At 41.5% G+C, this 19,111-nt stretch overlaps 1 protein-coding gene across 1 annotated transcript in view; it reads left to right on the top strand.

The window, feature by feature from the left end:
• The first annotated feature begins 14,745 nt into the window (after positions 1-14,745).
• The window catches only part of LOC105489969 (G protein subunit beta 4), a 59,521-nt gene continuing 55,155 nt past the window's right edge, over positions 14,746-19,111 (top strand). The window contains exon 1 of the mRNA XM_011755146.2: positions 14,746-14,929. The gene's annotated coding sequence lies outside the window, so the exon portion shown is untranslated. The remainder of the gene's footprint in view (positions 14,930-19,111) is intronic.

Here is a 19,111-nt window from a genome sequence, read left to right as displayed (position 1 = left end):
GAGCTAAAAATCCACCCTTGGCTGGGCGTGGTGGCACAAGCCTGTAATCCCAGCACTTTGGGAGGCTGAGACGGGCGGATCACGAGGTCAGGAGATGGAGACCATCCTGGCTAACACGGTGAAACCCCATCTCTACTAAAAAATAAAAAAAAACTAGCTGGGCGATGTGGCAGGCCCCTGTAGTCCCAGCTACTCGGGAGGCTGAGGCAAGAGGATTGATTGCTTGAGGCAATCAATGTTGCCTCAATGTGCCTGGGCTGGTATATACCAGCCCAGGCAACATAGCAAGACCCCATCTCTACACAAAAAAAAAAAAAAAAGAAAAAAAGAAAAAAAATTATCTATTTAAGGCTATAGTAGTGTTACCGAATATAGGAATATCTACATTGATTAAATGAGAAAAAAACTCTGGTTAGGTCGCAACTAGGAGTCATAGGGAGACAGAATTTCAGAAATTCATATCACACCAGACCGATGTGTTTTATTAAAAAAGAAGAAAAAACCTTTAATCAGAAAGTCTGATTAAATTCAGTATTAACTCAAACTCTTAAAAAATGTCTGGAAAAGTCAACAGCGTACATCACAGAAAAGCAGGCAGCTGCTGACAGTTGTTTGGTGGAAGAGTAAGTTGCATACTTACCCAAGCTGCCCAAGTGATTATCAAGCCAAGTTTGCTTTTCAAAAATAGGTTTTAAGATACACCAAAGAAACTATACAATACAAAAATTTAACAATGAAGTTAAAGTATATAGCAAAAGTCAAATATGACAATACACATAAATAATGTGTAAAAGAAGCCTTTGAATCCTAGAAAACTAAAATGGGGAGAACTTACTGAAGGGTAACATACATAAAATGAGTACTAATAGCAAGGAATAATCCTAAACATTTTCCCAGTGACTGACTAAGCCTCAAAAAGACAGCTTAGGAAAACGATTAACATGTAGTTTTCCTTTTTTCCTTGCCAATTCAGTTCTACTTAGATAAATTTGGTTACCAATCAATACATATACAAATTATTTTTTTTCTGCTCAATTACTACCATTTTTTCTTTCTCACCTTTTCCCTAATTTTCTCTAGCAACACTTTTCCTTTGGTTTGGTCAGTTGAACTCAAAAGGTTTGGTACCTAAAATGAGTATCAACTGTTACCGGAATAGCACTTGGGAAATGCAATCCTAGAAAAGGCAAATGTGTAACCGAGGTGCTTGACAAAGTGAAGTGTCCAGTCTCCACACGGTAATGTCTCCCACGTTAATCACTAGGTTAATGGCTGCTCCTGGCTAGATCACAGGACCCTGCATGATACTGGAATGCTCCGTGGTGAGGTACTGCAGAGGTATGTGCACAAACACCCACCCATTTAAGCTTTCAATAAATATATCATTTTAAACCATTTCAGTAGAATAAATTAAAAATACTGCATTTCTGTTGGCCCGCTTTGCTTCTTGAGCTGGCCTGGAGTGCTGCTCCTGACATAGTAGACACAATAATTAGCGGCTACCCTAAGCTCTTTAGACTCCAGCACTTCTCACTCTTCAAGCCTTAGCACCTGTTTTGCAGCAATAATGGTTTTGTTTGTTTGTTTGTTTTGTTTTGTTTTGTTTTGTTTTGTTTTTTTTGAGACGGTGTCTTGCTCTGTCTCCCAGGCTGGAGTACAGTGGCACGATCTCGGCTCACTGCAAGCTCTGCCTCCCAGGTTCACGCCATTCTCCTGCCTCAGCCCCCCGAGTAGCTGGGACTACAGGCGCCCACCACCACGCCCGGCTACTTTTTTTTTTTTTTTTTTTTTTTTGTATTTTTAGTAGAGATGGGGTTTCACCGTGTTAGCCAGAACGGTCTTGATCTCCTGACCTCGTGATCCGCTCGCCTCGGCCTCCCAAAGTGCTGGGATTACAGGCGTGACCAACCGCACCCGGCAATAATGGTATTCTTCATTAGCACTGCCACTGTCATGGGGCCAAACACATCCAGGAACTGGAGTGATATAACCGGCTTTTTCTCCGACTCCTTCAAAATCCACATCTCCAACCAACTTGGGTTTGGCAGTTACAGGATCGTGAACTCTATTTATTCCCACATCAATGACTGCTGCTCCTTCCTTGATGATATCTGCTGTGATCAGATTTGGAATGCCTGCAGCAGATATTACAATATCTGCAAAAATTGTATGTTTCTTCGACTGCTCTTTGGGAGTATATCGATGAGATACTGTAACAGTGGCATCACCTCCGGGACGTTCATGCGCCCCATCTGTGTGCAGTAACATTACAAAGGGCATTCCAACATTTTTTGACCTTCCAGCCACAACCACATTCTTCCCTAGGGTTGGAATGCCAGTTCGCTTAATTATTTCCCACACACCCCACGGGGTAGCCGGTAACGTGGAATACTGGTCCAAACACATTCGCCCTACATTAATTACGTGAAAGCCATCAACATCCTTGTCCGGAGAAACAGCATTGCAGATCCTCCTCTCATCAATGTGCTCTGGAAGAGGCAGCTGAACAAGGAGACCATCTACATTATCATCATTATTCAGTTTACCGATTACATTCAACAATTCTTCCTCTGAAATTTCAGCTGGTTTCACAATGGTCTCACTGTTCATTCCCATATCTGCAGCTGCCCTGGTTTTGTTGAGGACGTAGGAGTGACTTGCAGAATTCTCGCCAACCAGGATCACGCTCAGGTGTGGCCATTTGTTGCCTGAGGCCACCCACTCTTCCTACCTCCTGCCGCACTTCCTGCTTGAACTGCTGGGCCAGTTTCCTTCCAGAAATTACAACAACTTCATCTCGAACTGCGGCGAGGTGGAAGGGGTGAGGGCGGAGGAAGCAGCTGTGCACGGGCTGCAGCAACCCAGAAGCCAGCGCCGACGTGAGGGAAGTCGCAGCCGTAGCCCGCGCCGGTGACCGCGCCAGGAACTGTTTAATATTTTTAATTTTTAGTAGAGATGGAGTATCTCTATGTTGCCTAGGCAGGTCTTGATCCCCTGGCCTCAAGTGATCTTCCCTCCTCAGCCTCCCAAAACGTTGGGATTATAGATGTGAGTCACAGCCCCCAGCCCCAAGTTTAACTTTGGAACCCCTTGGCCTAGAGGAGGGGTCCATTGCGTTGGTTGGGGGGCTTAGAATTTTATTTTTGGTTTACAAAGGTATACAATATATTTGATATACATATATATTGTGAAATGGTTACCACAATCAAGTTAATTAACACATCAATTGTTTGTCATAGTTACCCACCCGCTTCTTTTTAATAAGAACATTGAAGATCTATTCCTTTAGCAAATATTGAGTATATAATACAATACTGGCCAGGGGCTTTGAGTCTGCCTTTCTGACAAGTTTTGTGGAGTGCTCTGAGTAGCAGGGTTATTTGACTATTAGGAAAGACAACAGTTTGAGGTAACAATAATTTAGGAGACTCTATCAAGGGCTGAAAGAGACCATGAAGGTAACTAGCATTGGCCCAGGAAGGACTGCCTGATTCTCCAGCAATTTTGCTTATGGATATCTGCATTTTCTTGGTCTGGATAGTCAGCTGCAGCTCCTCACTGGTTTGTAATAGCATACTATCTTCCTAAGAGGGAATATGATGGAGTAAAAACATCACAAGTTTTAGGATCCAACACGTGGATACAAACCTTAGTGCTCTTGGGCAAGATCTTTTAACCTCTTCAGTTACTTCATCTGTTGGGTGAATAAAATAAAGTCTTCCATACAGGGCTACTGAGAAGATTACACAAGCACTTGGCAGAGTGCCTGACTCATAATAAATGCAAAGGTCTAGAGTTGTTATCTTTACTATTATTAATATATACATTGGTCATTTCCCTCTCATGGAAACAATGACAAATTTATTTCAGAAAGTTGTTCTTGAACAATATGAGAAATACCTTCTGTTTGGGCAGACAAGATAGTAAATTTCCCAACACATGCTGGATGGTCCTTTTTCTTTTCAATGTCTTATTTCTGAAAGACGTAGTAGGGGAGGGGCAGACTCAGAGAGAAGTGTGTTGACTTATTGATTCTCAGGAGCTTTGTTTTGAGTGACTGCAGACATTGCTTCCTGACCCAGTGAATGTACAGACCACTGATACAACTCCCTCCAGTAATTGAACCCCAAACAAACAATACTATTCTTCCACTTTCTTTTCTTAGCTAAACACCTTTGACATATACTGATTATTTAAACCTTCCTAGACTTTCAGTTCAATCTTTCTTTTTTCCTTCATTAGCTCTTGTTTACTTCCTTCTGTCTTTGTTGCTTTTTGCTATTCACAAATGGGGTTGGGTTGGGTGGTAAGAATCTTTTTACTTAAAATGATTTTGCGATAACTCCAAATATGAGAGAACAGGAAAGTGAACCAATAATTTTTTTTTTTTTTTTTTTTGAGACAGTTTCACTCTGTTACCCAGGCTGGAATGCAGTGGTGTGATCTTGGCTCACTGCAACCTCTGCCTCCTGGGTTCAAGTGATTCTCCTGTCTCAGACTCCCGAGTAGCTGGGATTACAGGGGTGCACCACCCCACCCAGCTAATTTTGTATTTTTAGTAGAGACAGGGTTTCACCATGTTGGCCAGGCTGGTCTCCAACTTCTGACCTCAAGTGATCTGCCTGCCTTGGCTTCCCAAAGTGCTGGGATTAATTATCATTAGTTATTTCCATGCCCGGCTAACCAATTATTTTTAATAGATTTAAAAAAAGAAATTTGGAAAAGTATGCTACTTCTCTGAAGTCACACAGCTCATAAATGACAGAGGCAAGATACGAACTTAAGTTTTTCTAACCTCATAGCTCATGTTTTTTCAAGTATGCCATACTTATTGTCAAATCTGGGAGATAAAACAAGCACACAGACTAATATAATTCAAGCTAAAGTGGGTTATAGTGACTTAAGTACTCAAAGGGAAATCCCAGCACCTCTTCTCAGAATTAGGAAGAGCCAAGTTTCAGTGGAAAATACCACAGAGATAAAGCTAGAAAGGACAGGTTGGGGCCAGATTATAGAAGGTTATGCCAAGTGAGCATGAACATATAATTCAGTAAACAACTAGAAACTGTTGTAAGTGCTTAGCCAACAAGTGACTTAATCAGAGCTAAATTTTAGGAAAATGGATTCAACAATAGTATGTTGGATGGATTAGGGCAGGGAAAAGCAGAAAGCTCTATTTGGTGCCATGAAGGATACACAGATCAATCAACCTTGTGTTCTACATGTAAGATTCTCATTACACAGTAACTTTTTACACACAAAGAAAACTTCAATGAAAGGTAGAATTTAATAAATGTCATTGAAATATACAAAATGTCTTAGTAGTTGAAGGTTGAGGTGGCAAAAACAATCTGTTTTTAGTTAGTGTAGAAGGATAGATTTGTTAGGCAGTCATTGTCAACATGAAAATTTTGAAAAGCTAGGTCTGATTTCATGGACATTTAAACTTTCTTGAAATTTATATTTCAGCTCATATGTAGACCCAAACAATTAGCTCACCATCTCTCCAACCGAGGAATTCCTTCCAAATACTAATGCCTAAAATCATTTTTAAAAATTATATATTAGGATTTCCAGTGGCAGGGTCTGGAGAAGGGGCGGCAGTTGCCATGTCCAGCCGCTAAGGTGGCAAGAAGGCCCTGAAACAGCCCAAGACGCAGGCCAAGGAGATGGACTAGGAAGATAAGGCTTTCAAGCAGAAACAAAAAGAGAAGCAGAAGAAACTCGAGGAGCTAAAAGTGAAGGCCACGGAGAAGGGGCCCTTGGACAAGGTGGAATTAAGAAATCTGACAAAAAGTAAGCTGTTCCTTGTGCCTGAGGTGATGGTGACCATTGATTTCATTCGTATTTAAACATCAGTATTCCCTGCCATAATGTCTTTTGCCACCCATAGCTGGAATGAAGTGTTGTCTTGGAGCCTGTTGTATATTTAAGAATAAACTTTTGTAAAAATAAAAAATAAAAGATAAAAATTATATATTACTATAGAAGATCTTGGCGGCCTTACCTGTAGTCCCAGCTATTTGGGAGGAGGATTGCTTGAGTCCAGGAATTTGAGTCCAGTGTGGGCAACATAGAGAGACTCTATCTTAGAAAAAAAAAAAAAAGGAATTATTTAGGTATGCAAAAAGGCAAAGTTAAGAGTAAGAATTTGGTTTTTAAAATAAAAGAAAAAGAAGCAAATCTACAGTAAGTTTTATTTTTAGAGCTGCTGCTTTATCAACTAAACCAAGATGAAACACTTATTCATAAGATGACAAAATTTTTTTTCTTCTTAAATTCATTTCTGAGTTAATACATATCTGACTCATTGTCACCAAAGAGGAACCTTCTTGCAGAGACTTGTGCAGCTGCCCTAGGGTCAGTCTCTACAGAAAATATACTTACCTTCATGCAGTGCTAATAGTGTAAATGTTAGTTGAAATCTGATTTTGATTATAAATAAGCCTTTTTTTTTTTTTTTTTGAGACGGAGTCTCACTCTGTCGCCCAGGCTGGAGTGCAGTGGTGCCATCTCGGCTCACTGCAAGCTCCACCTCCCAGGTTCATGCCATTCTCCTGCCTCAGCCTCCCGAGTAGCTGGGACTACAGGCGCCCGCCACCGCGCCAGGCTAATTTTTTGTATTTTTAGTAGAGACGGGGTTTCACTGTGTTAACCAGGATGGTCTCGATCTCCTGACCTCGTGATCCGCCCACCTCGGCCTCCCAAAGTGCTGGGATTACAGGCGTGAGCCACTGCGCCCGGCCATTATAAATAAGATTTTATAAAAATTGACAAATAGACTAGAATTGTCTTTGCAAAAGTGAGATTTTTAACAATGAGGTTTCTGGTTTCTTGAGAAAATACAAACTCCCTAACACAGACTCATGTGCAATGAGAACGTCCATGAAACTCTCAGAAAGTAAGACGGAGCAGTGCAAATATCTGTAACAAGCAAAATTGCCACAATGTAGAAAAAGCAGGATTAATGTCATTCTGATTCAAAGCTTTTAAGCTTGGAAATCCATCTCACAGAAAGGATAAGAACTCAAGTTTATTTCAGTTGAAGCAAAACAGGAAGAACAGTAAGTAGCTAATCCTGATAATGGGAAAAGGGGGGAAAAGACTAGCTGAGCAATTGATGTTTCCTGATTGAATGAATTGGCGAAGTCTCTGGGATTCGGGTTAAATGTTGGGGCAAATTGGGTGAGGATGGGGTGGTTAAATTCACCTACCTGATTTTTGTTTATGAGCTCCAACTGGAAAGATAGAGAAACTTCTGAGGCATTCATTTACTGGAGATTCTGCTCTGATTTATTTAGCAGGAAATACAATATTCACAATGAAACCTAAACAAAAGCAGTTGTGGAGCTGTTGGAAGGTAGGCTTCTGATAGCAGGAATAGGAACACACCCAAGCCTCAGGTCAGAAAGTTCTGGCTCCATGTCAGTGTCACCATTTACCAGCTGTGGGATTCAATATAGGAGAGTCTCGGGGGCGGCAGTGTTGCTGAAGCATTGTGGAGTTTCATTTGCACAGCAAGCACACTCTTTCCCTAGGTTGTCTAGCTACTGTGGTAGCTTGGAGGACTTGAAGATGGGGGCTTGGGAAGAGTAGGGAGGACCTGATCTCCCCATGCCTACCCCTGGCACTGCCTCAAGACCTCGAGCAAGATGCTCAATTCTCTGAGCCTAAACCTCCCATTTGCACAACAGGAATAATAATATCCCCTTACAAATCTGTTGCATATAGTAAATGAGGTTAATTAATGTGAAGTGCTGCCTCCTAAATGCTCCATAAATGTATGTTAAATGTAAAAGATATCAAAGGGGAAATACTAAAGTAGGAAATTTGTTTAAAAGCAGATTGTTTCTGTTAAAAAATTCTCAATTCTGCTCTGTTCCTAGATGAGTTTTGGTATCTATTTTCAGATATAGTTAGCCTTCCATATCTTCTGCATCCTTAGATTCAATCGATCTCGGATCAAAAATATTTGAAAAAAATTAAAAAAAAATAGAACAATAAAAAGAATATAAAAATTTAAAAATACAGCCTAATAACTATTTATACAGCATTTATATTGTATTAGGTATTATAAGTAATTTAGAGATGCTTTAAAGTATACTGAGTGTGGCTGAGGCAGGAGAATTGCTTGAACCTGGGAGGTAGAGGTTGCAGTGAGCCGAGATCAAGCCACTGCACTCCAGCTTGGGTGACAGAGCAAGACTCCGTCTCAAAAAAAAAAAAAAAAAAAAAGAGAACTAAAATGATAGCACAAGGAAACGTGAAGCTGTAAAGGTAGCTCAGTGCTCAAAAGTTACCACCTCAAAGTGAAGGAAAATTGTAAAAACCATCACAAGTCTTAGAACTCATGCCCTACTTCCACCCCAGGTTGACTATCTCACCTGCCAGGAAAAGATTTCACTCCTAATGTTGAACCAAGCATTTTGTTAGCCTGACTCTATTTGTTCTTAAATAGATATGAAGACACTTTTTATCTGAGAGCGCATTAACTACTTACAGAAGAATGAATGAATGGAGCTCCCAGAGATTGTCCCTTAGAGCTCTGCATTCATTTGCTCACTCATTAATTGAAGAAAATTGGTGGGTACATGTGCTGTGCTAAGACTGTGGACTGTGGCTAGAATGTGATGAGAAATGAGTGAGACCCCAGGAGAGAGAGTTTGGCATAAAATAGTCATTCAATTATAAACCTCTGAATCATACAAAGTACTGTATTACATTCTAGGCACTATAAAATGAGCATAATTATACAAAGGGGAAAACCATGTAGAATGTAACTTTAATACATCATACACTCTACCTGAACTGAATTTGCTATCATTAACAATTTCACTTGACTTTCTTAGAATTTAAACGGGCTTTTGAAAACATGATTTGGATATCCAGGTCCATTTAGAGAAAATGGCTAAGGAAGTCTGAATTCATGAATCCTTTTTCTCTTAAATATTCCTTGGGGTAAGAAGACGCATTCAAAATCATTCTCTTGATCTTAGAGTTTTGTTCTAAAGAGCAGGTTCTTTAATTTTTTTGTTTGTTTATGATACTGAGATTGGCATTTCTACCAACAACAAACATGTTTAGAGTAAGAGTCGGTCCGCGGGGCTCCTTTTCATCTTTTCTTACCTACTAAATAGAGTCTGAAGTCTGGGCTGTGTGGCTTGGTGTCAGTTCAAAGCAATTGTTTCCCTCAAAAAACTATTTGCCAAATGGATAAACCAACTGTGGTACTTCCATACCATGGAATGCTGCACAGCAATAAGAAAGAACCAAAGTGTTATGCTAAGTGAGAAAAGACAGTCTCAAAAGGTCACATACTGTATGGTTCCATTTATATGATAATCTCAGAAAGACAGAACTCTAGGGTCAGAGGACAAATCAATGATTGCCAAGAGTCATGGTAGGGAAGAGAGGTGACTATAATTAAGGCTGTAAACGGTAAGTATGAGGGAGATTTGAGGAGTGATGGAACTGTTCTGATTATAATGATAGTTACATGAATCTGTACATGTGTTCAAAATCATAGAACTGTACACTAAAAGAATAAAGATCCATTTTACATTATGATTTTTAAAATCAAAGCAAAGCCAAAACAAATTTGTAAGGAAAACAAGATGTTTTCCATTGTTTGTAATATCTAACAGAACATATAAGCATAAATGAAATCAGTGCAGTATGGGAGGAAGGAATGGAAAGACAGAATCTTAGATTGTTGGATGCTCATAGATTATTAATCCAGGGTTAGCAAACATGCTTGTGACAGATTATATTTCTGACGATAGCTGCAATGATATGTGCCATTCAACACGTTCCTCTAGATAAGTCCGTCCAGCCTAGGGAACATGGTGAAACCCCGTCACTACAAAAATACAAAAAAAATTAGCCGTATGTGGTGGCACACACCTGTAATCCCAGCTACTGAGGAGGCTCGAGAATCACCTGAGGTTGCAATGAGCCGAGATTGCGCCACTGCACTCCAGCCTCAGTGATGGAGCCAGACCCTGTCTTAAAAAAAAAGGTCTATGTCCCTATCACATGAATTTGTGACTGCCTAGACCAAGCGAGGATGGTGGAAGCGACACTATGGGATTGCTGAGGCTAAGTCATAAAAACGCTATGCACTTCCTCCTTGTTCTCTTGGAACACTTGCTCTTAGAACCCAGCCACTCTAATGTGAGGAATTCCATGTAGGCCGTGGAAAGACCTACGTGAAAAGGAACTGAAGTTTCTGCCTACACACCTGGCTGATCTTCCAGCCAGCAGCCAGCACCAACTTGCCAGCCATGTGAGAGAGCCGTCTTAATAAGAGTCAAACTATCTGAGGCTGCATGGAACAGAGAACATGTCTGCCAAGCCCTGCCCACATTGGAAATTCATGAGCAAATTAAATAATTGTTGCTGTCCTAATCCACTAAGTTTGGTGACTTGTATAGAGCAATAGATAACTAATATGTCATCTCAAGACTCATGTTTTTACTCACTTAACAGAAACAGATCAGAGTTCCTTTTGAAAATGTAGTGTTCAGAAGAGTTCTTGGGATGGAATGAAGCTTAGAGGGCAAGAGTCCATGATTGATTAGTGAAGTCATCCCCGGACATAGTCTGAGAGATGGCACCGATGTTGTCTATTTGTCAATTGTATTAGAATTCAGCACCTTCATTTTATATAATTAAGACAGAATGCAGGCAGGGTAAGATCTGCTTAAGATCACATAGATATTTAGTACCAGAGCCAAAACCTCTAAATCAAGTCTTCTGATGTGCAGTTTTGTGTTTTTTCACTTTGCCATGTCCCTTTCCAGGGACCTGAATTCTCTGATTTCCCTGAATTCCCTGATTCCAGGGACCTGAATGACAGGACACAGAGCAGCAGATACATGCCTGCATACTTCTACTTCCCTCTCCCATGCCTGTGACAGACATCATTGACACTCTCCTAAGGTCACTGGGATGCACTTGGATGACAGATTCCAAATTGCCATGATTGATGAGAACCTGAGTGGAAATATACAAAAGCTTTAACCGATTTGTATCACGAGTGTCAGAGGAGTACGGCAAAGGTGACTCAAAGTACAAACTGTACTTTGGTATGGAAAATGCATTGTGTGTGAGCAAGAGGGAATGCTTTAGGCATGACTATTCTGTATCAAGGATGCCTGTCTGAAACCACACAGACCGACTGACTTCTCAGAATCTACTAGGGAATTGCTTCTCATGTCCTTGGGGAACTGTGCTATAGATCCTGTTAGATAATTTCCATTTAATATTTTCTTACTTATTTTGTTGTAGGTGAAAGAAAATCTGTTACTGTAGTTATGATGTTGTATGTATATAATTTGGCTTCATTTCAGACACAATAGAATTGGAATGCATACAACACATACAGGGCGGTGCTGAAATGTTGGACACTTTAGTGGCTCTGTTCTTCACGGTGTTCTTGGCATCGTCTGAGAGCAAGGTAGGCTCAGAAAAAAAAAATAGAACATTTCTAGGGTAAAACTTAAAAGCAGGATATGCAAACCTATGGCACTATGGACTACAGCGTAGCTCACTGAGTACAGCATTCAGACTCACCCAGTGTAGGACCAAGAGCAGAGCTTCTCTAAACTTGATCACAGTGAAGCAAAACACCCTGCAAAAGCAACTGTAACTAAACTCCTAGAAAAACAATGATCACTTTCTCCCCTCCTACCATTCTGACTAGTGTATGGGATGGGGTGAGGTGGGGTTATTTGCATAAAACAAGTAGCCAAGTGCATTCACTTATTTATTTGTTTGTGGAGTACCTAGTAAGTGCAAGGTGCTCTGTTAAACACTATGGGGGAACACAAAGATGAAATGGACAAGGATTTTGTCTTCAAAGGTTCTCTAGCAGGGACCCCACCATGCTCTCTTAATAGAGTAGGATTTGAGAACATGGGCCTAATGAGTCAGAAATCTAATTATCAACCGGTGGCACCCCAACAAGAGATCATGGGGCTTAATCCTTAGAAGTAGGATACATCTCTACAATTGTCTACACAAACCAGCAGGCATCAGAAATGTTAACAGCATGCCCCTTCACCTTTCTCTCTACCTCCCTTCCCTTTCTCTCTCTTTCATTATTCATGGATTTCATTATCATTAGAAAAATTGTGAATTGCTGGATCACTTAGATGCATTACTATCCTCTTATGAAACTATTCCTGATGATGAAATTCTTTTAATCAGCCCCACTTTCAGATTTTAATATAAGCTTGTCCTTTAACAAGTTTTTTTTTTTTTCCAGAAAAATATGCAGCAGGTGTGGCAAAACAGAAATACAATATTCTTGGAAGTAGATTTTTTTGGATAATAATTAAACTTTCCTTTTTCTGTACTTGGACTTTCTTCTTCTAGTAATTTCTTTGTCTACATTAAATTTTCAAGAAGGTTGACGTTATCATTCTTTTAAACTCTTCAAAAGACAGTCAAATTCTTGTTACATCTTTTCAGGTTTTTTATCTTTAGGAGCTGTTCATTTATATTTCCCTTAATCTTTTCTGGAATAGACTATCTCATTGCTTCCCACTGGGTTTTCCTAAATACCAGCAACTTGTTTTTCAACAAATAATCTTAACCCAACAACCACCTCTCAAAGCTTTATAACATCTGGTAAATGCTAGTGCACGGGAACAAGGCGGAAAAGAATCTAAAGAAAGAATATGGGGCCAGGATCGGTGGCTCATGCCTGTAATCCCAACAGTTTGGGAGGCCAAAGCGGGCAGATCACCTGAGGTCAGCAGATTGAGACCAGCCTGGTCAACATGGTGAAATCCCGTCTCTAATAAAAATACAAAAAATCAGCCGGGTATGGTGGCTTGCGCCTGTAATCCCAGTTACTTGGGAGGCTGAGACACAAGAATCGCTTGAATCCGGGAGGAGGAAGTTGCAGTGAGCTGACATCACACCACTGCACTCCAGCCTGGGTGACAGAGTGACTCTGTCTCAAAAGAAAGAAACTGCACTCCAGTCTGGGTGACAGAGTGGCTCTGTCTCGACAGAGAGAGAGAGAGGGAGGGAGGGAGGAAGAGGGGGAGAGAGAGAGAGACAGAGAGAGAGAGAGAGAGAAAGGAAGGAAGGAAGGAAGGAAGGAAGGAAGGAAGGAAGGAAGGAAGGAAAAGAAAGAGGGTTTTGGAGTTGATCCAATCTGATGTCATGCAAGGCTCTGCCAGTACCTTGGTGACTCTGATAAATTAATCTTACCAGGGCATCAGTTTGCTTATCTGTAAAATGGGAATAAAATTCACACTTCAAGGTAATTATGAGGATTAAGTACAGTATAAGAAAGCAGAGAGCATGGTCCATAATAGGCACTCTTTTAACAATTTCCCTTTGCTTCCTCCTAGAAACGACAATGATAAAGCTCAGGATTTAATCATTAAAACATAAATAGTTACAGATGCAAAACACTCATGTCCCAACTAGCTCTTCTGACACTTTGATATGCAGAATATTTGGCATTTTTCCTCTTTCTTCTTAATGGAAAAGTGCTCCTAATATTAGTAAAAATGAAAATTTTGGGGGGAAAATGATCCACAGTTTCTTTATCTCTGGATAAAGAAAATAGAAACAGCTGTTTCTATTTTTGTCACGGCCTGGCTTTTATACAAACCGGTCACATTTTCTCCACAGTCACAAACAGGGTGTGCTTATCATGGCATCACCTCTTTCAAGGGACTAATAGATTTATTCCAGGTGATAGTGAGAAGCAGCTAGAAAAGGAGGATTGGAAGGCTGCGGGGGTGTTAAAGTTATCTGATGATACTGTTCGAACCTTTCTCCGGCACAGAAACTCCACAAAGAACTCCTCTGCAGTTTTCGCTACCCAGGGCTGTTTCTTTAAATTGTTTGACGTCAGAGAAGGAATGCTATAGCAACAGTCTGTCAAACTGGAATTAACTCCGAAGAAAAATGGGGGTGGGGAGAGGAAAAATGCTCCCAGGCGGTACTGACTTTAGAGGAAGCAAATTGGATAGATGCATTTATTTTATGACATTTTAAACATAAAACACCCAGATAAATGTGAGAAAGAAAAAAAAAACTCGATTGAGATGCATGTGGTGTTTAACTCATGCAGAGAAGAGCGACTTGGCAGGGATATCTGGAAGGCCTTCCAGTTTTATCAACGACAATAGGAACAATAACTTCCAAGTATTTGGAGGCAGGCTTCGTGCAAACATTACTTCATTTAATATGCTTAGCACCTTTATCAGGCAGGTATCACTATCCTTATTTTGGCGATGACGAAACTTAAGCCCGAGACGGTACACGGTCCTACAACTAGTGATGGTAGAGCGGGGAATGTAACGCAAGGTTGTGCGACTCTGGGCTTCAGTTTACTTTCTGACATTTAGAATTCCAGAATGGGAAACCTAAAGGGGACCTTTGGGGTCTTCTAGCTCTGCCCTTCGATCCTGCTCACCAGCAAACTGGCGCCTGTCAGAGCCGGAAAGGAAACTGGCCACGCCACTTAGACGGGCGCTACTTAGCAGCGTGCCCCAGCGCCGCACCAACAAGAAAACGAAACTGCCCGGGAAGGAATGTTTTTCTTCTCCTTCGGGCAGGAAACGAGAGAGAAAATAGGAAGCAGAAGCTGCGCGCGGCTCCCGCTCCCTTCGCCCCCCGCCCGGGCTGCGCGCGCTCCGAGGGTCTGCGCGCCCCCGGCACGTCCCCGCCGGGCCCGCGCGCCTCGTGCCTCGTGCCTCGCGCCTCCAGCCACGTCCCCGCCCTGGCTCCGGCGCGCCGCGGAGTTGGCTGCTGGGCGGTGCGGGACTGGGTGTGGCCGGCGGTTCTGGTTTCGGCGGTGCGCTGGGCTGCGCTCTCCCCGCGGGCTCCGAGCTCCAGGAGCTGCTGTGCGCTCAGCGGACCCCGGCAGCGCGCGGTCGACGCGGGCCCGAGCTCCCTCCAGGTAGGCGGCGAGCTCGCGAGCGGCGGCTCTTTGGTGTGCCCGGCGAAGCGCTCCCGGGCTTCTCGCAGAGACGTGGGGCGCCGCGAGCCAGTCCTGCAAAACGGGGCCCGGGTGACGGTGCGGGGCGGGATGGGTCCCTCCTGGCTCCGGGACTGAGGGCTCGGGCGGCGGACGGTGCCCGGGAGGGACGGGGAGGGCGCGCCTGGGTCGCGCTCCGCTGCTGCGCGGGAACCGGCCTCACGACCGCCGGCGCAGGCACTTCCCGGGTGGTCCAGATGGCTCGCCCGGGCCAGCGAGGAACGGTCGGCGGTCCAGGTCCTCCAGACCCCCTGGGTTTCTCGTCACTCCCCGAGGCCTCCTCCCAGGAACTCAGAGTACGAGCCCGTGCGTGCCCCCAAAATAGCGGGTATTCGGGACTGCCCAGGAGGGCTATTGGGTGGAGAGCGCTGGGAAAACTCATAAAAGTTCTACGCTGAGTCCAAAATTAGTCCAGTGGTTTTGTATCTGATTTATTTTGGGAATGATATAATGTCCAGAGTTTGGGGATGGGAGGGGATTAATGAATTTTGAATACTTGTGAGTTCAGTACAAGAAAAAGTGTTTTCCTTTTCTCTCCACCTTTTGCTACTTCAGAACACAGATGATTGCCATATACTTTGATATGTATTCCTATTCGCTAAGGGAAAATTGAATTTTCAAAAGTTTAAAACCAGGCTTTCATTTGTTTATATAAGCAATACTTTGTTATTTTGCATCTCCTTGTCTTCCCTTTTCTCCCTCTCCTTCCCTTTCTCTTTCCATAGAGGATGAGGATGCATCTTTCTCCCTCTCAGCCACTGACAAAGTAGCTTGGCGTGTGGATTAGCACTTTATCGGGAAGTTTTCTTAACACGTTCAAAATTTAATTGTTGATTAGAACTTTTATTATCAGTTCTTCTCAGTGTTGCAAACTGAGTTTATGACCATTAAGTACATCTTCTAGGACAGAGATAGAACACACGCTGCTTATTTAAGATGGGAGGGAAGTCATTTCTAGTCGGAGAGGAAAACGACGGATTAGGTGCATTTAAAATTGTGTGCTTTGAGTCTCTGCCATTGTTCATTTTAATACTCTTCAGTGTGGTGCTTTTGGTTTACTACTGATCCTGGGCTCTGAAAATTTGCTGTATATTTCAGTATGTGGTTTTAAAACATTTTAAGATTTTCCATGTTGCTTTTTGGTTTGTAGATGAATTTGAAACTGAAATAGAAACTTTTAAAATGTCTTATTGAACTTTGTCAACCTTCTGTATATACTTTTATGAAACTGATTAATACAGCTTTTGATACATTTAGGTTGGTTCATCTCTTTGTGGGCCTGTAGACATTATTTAGGAAGTTATTCCGAGTCATTGGCCTTTGTTAACCTGTAGAATTGTTTCTTTTAAACAATTGGCATGTAAGTATGTCAGCACATACTTTTACACTTTAAAAATAGACTCTGGGGCAATTTGAAAATTAAGAATTGGAACTAAGTGTTGGACATTTTTCTGCCCTTACCAAATGCTGCCTGAGATGGTGTGATTTCTCTTAGGCGTGTTATTGAAGTCAGCTGGCTGTGTCATCAGTTTCTTTACCTTGCTGACTATTTTAATCTGCATCTGTTATGGACTTATTTATTAAAATATTTCTTCTGGGCTGGGGCAGTGCTGTAAGTTATTCTTCTTATATCTCACAATAACACCCTTATCTACTTCCACAGGTAAGGAAACTGAGGTTTTAAGTAACTTGGCAGTGGTCATGTAGGCGTTAAGTAACTCAACTGGTATTCGAAGCAAGACCCCTCTGCTTCCACAGTCCGTGTTCTTTCCCCTGTGCCATATTAACTTAGTACCAGGGCATTAGGAGTGACCCTCAATTACTCATTAGCATGTGTATAAAATATCCAAGACATCCCAGAGACATGTTTGTTTTTCCAGCATGATCATTATTGTCCGTCCATGTTTTTATACAACTTCTCACATCAGCCATTCTCTTTTCACCATGCTACTCCTAGTTAAATGTCTTGTTCCAAGTTCAAAACCTCCCTTTTGCCAGGGCACAGTGTATCCTATTGATATTAACAGGTAGTGATGGTTTAATTATTTTGGTAAAATAATAATGCCATTTTAATGTGGGTTCTCTAGAAAGAGAGTTGTAACTAATTTGGAAGGTTACGAACAGGATGGCAATCTGTTTTGGGATATGAGAATCCTTTATATACCTCAAATTAAACCAGGTGATATTTTGATAGATATTTCCCTCTGCAATTTGTCATACTCTCTCCTGTGTCTTCAATTTGTCAGTTACTACAGAGTCATTTGCACTATTTTACAGTCTGTCTCCCATTTTAAAATAAAATTGTTTCTTGATCAGTGTTCTGCTTCAGTGACTGCCTCATTTCTTTTTATTTATTTATTTTTATAAATAGAAGCAGGATCTCACTGTGTTGCCCAGGCTGGTCTTGAACTCTTGGGCTCAAGCAATCCACCCACCTCAGCCTCCCAAAGTGTTAGGATTACAGGCGTGAGCCACTGTGTCCGGCCCTGCCTCATTTCTCTACCTCACCTTGAGGAAGCTTAGTTTTTTAACAGCACAAAAATAAATACAGGAGCAATAACCAGAAACTAATTAGTTAACTACAGGCACTGGGTAGGAACTGAGTAAACGGGAACAACAGAAGGAATGGCGTTGCTCTGAATATACCTTTTTGCATAGTTTTGAGTTTTGGAAACTGTTAGTCTTTTTTATGTTCAAAAATAAAATTAACAAGATGTGGAGAGTGGGACTCCAAAACTGAATACAAACAGCAACAACAAACCGTGTATTTCTGTGAATAACATAAACTCCCAGAAGAAAGAAAAAAAAAAAAAAAAACCCAAGTAAGTTTTGAGCACAGGTTTAAAGATTAAAGAACTGAAAAAATAATCTTGAACTCTGTGTACTCTGTGTAGTAGGCTATTATTTGTATGGTAGAGGTGTAGCAATTCTGAAACTATTTTGTGTGTGTTACAGGATTGAGCAAATGGGTCAATTCATTGATATTTTGGGAACTGGGATTTTCAGTGAGGAAGAAGATAACTAAAAATATGAAACAGGCCTGGCGTGGTGGCTCACACCTGTAATCCCAGCACTTTGGGAGGCCAAAGCAGGCGGATCACAAGGTCAGGAGATCGAGACTATCTTGGCTTACACGGCGAAACCCTGTCTCTACTAAAAATACAAAAAATTAGCTGGGCGTGGTGGCAGGCGCCTGTAGTCCCAGCTACTCAGGAGGCTGAGGCAGGAGAATGGTGTGAACCCAGGAGGCGGAGCTTGCAGTGAGCCGAGATTGCGCCACTGTACTCCAGCCTGGGCGAGAGAGCGAGACTCCCATCTCAGGAAAAAAAAAAAAAAAAAAAAAAAAAAAAAAAAAATTGAAACAGAAGAAGGCAATGAAGAACTCTTGATTTTGGATTGGAATTAATGGTATCAACATGAACTCATGATTAAAATATATATTCACATATGCCTACTTGCATCTATTTGCTAGTTCTGTCTAATTAAAGGGCCCAGAAGCAGTGACATTCTAGGTAATTAATTTGGATTCAGGCAATGTTACTTCAGGCAAGTGCCACACAGTCTCAAATGATCTCTCCAGATTAACACCAAGGGGAAAATAGTAGCTTCACAGTGGAGAAGTGTGGCAGACACTACCTTAACCAAGGGATCAAAGTTAGCATCGCCAGTAGTAGCATAATCATGTTCTTCTTGCTGTGTCTGAACCGAGAACATCATTACTTTTCTGTGGTTTTTCTAAAATAACCAGAATTTAATCACAAGGAAACAGTTGGGGGACCTTTATTGAGGATTATTCTAGAAAGTAACTGCCTTGTAATCTTCAAATATGTCAGTGTCATGAACGACAAAAGGTAAGGAACTATTTCAGATTAAAGGAAGTTCAAGAGACATGGTAATTAAATACCATGCATAATCCTGGATTGGATCTTGGCTTGGGAAAAAAAAAATCATTTCTCTAAGAACATTGATTGTTAGGATATTGGCAAGATTTAAATATGGAGTAATAGTGTTGTATCAGTGTTAAATTTTCTGAATTTGATAATTGTTTTGTGATTATGTAAGATAATGCGCTTGTTCTTAGAAGATAACACAATGAATTGTTTA

The sequence above is a fragment of the Macaca nemestrina genome, chromosome 2 (assembly GCF_043159975.1).
Source record: "Macaca nemestrina isolate mMacNem1 chromosome 2, mMacNem.hap1, whole genome shotgun sequence".
Classification (NCBI taxonomy): Eukaryota; Metazoa; Chordata; class Mammalia; order Primates; family Cercopithecidae; genus Macaca; species Macaca nemestrina.
Note: the sequence above shows the minus strand (reverse complement) of the source record. Positions and strands in the feature narration are given on the sequence as shown.